The following is a 509-nucleotide window of genomic DNA, read 5'->3' on the forward strand; positions in this document are numbered from 1 at the left end:
AACCTCTATAAAATTGAGGACACCAATAGACTTTGTACTAAGGTTAGGTTAAACAGACACTTTTGCTGTAATGGAGGATTTCGCCATCGGGGAGCGTGACGAAACCTCCGGCGAAAGTAGTGGTTAGGTTAGGCAGCCCGGTAGTGGTTGGTTAGTTGCCTGTATTATTATTCTTATATAAAATTTAAGGTCCCCCGTTAGACTTTACCACGGTCAGGCTAAACAGTTTAGGCTGCTTGGATTATTTCCTTGTCTCTTATTGACTTCGGGTGGCTAACCTCTATAAAATTGAGGACACCAATAGACTTTGTACTAAGGTTAGGTTAAACAGACACTTTTGCTGTAATGGAGGATTTCGCCATCGGGGAGCGTGACGAAACCTCCGGCGAAAGTAGTGGTTAGGTTAGGCAGCCCGGTAGAGGTTGGTTAGTTGCCTGTATTATTATTATTCTATAAAATTTAAAGTCCCGATTTAGACTTTACCACCGGTCAGGCTAAACAGTTTAGGC

The sequence above is a fragment of the Homarus americanus genome, unplaced genomic scaffold (assembly GCF_018991925.1).
Source record: "Homarus americanus isolate GMGI-L3 unplaced genomic scaffold, GMGI_Hamer_2.0 scaffold44257, whole genome shotgun sequence".
Taxonomy (NCBI): domain Eukaryota; kingdom Metazoa; phylum Arthropoda; class Malacostraca; order Decapoda; family Nephropidae; genus Homarus; species Homarus americanus.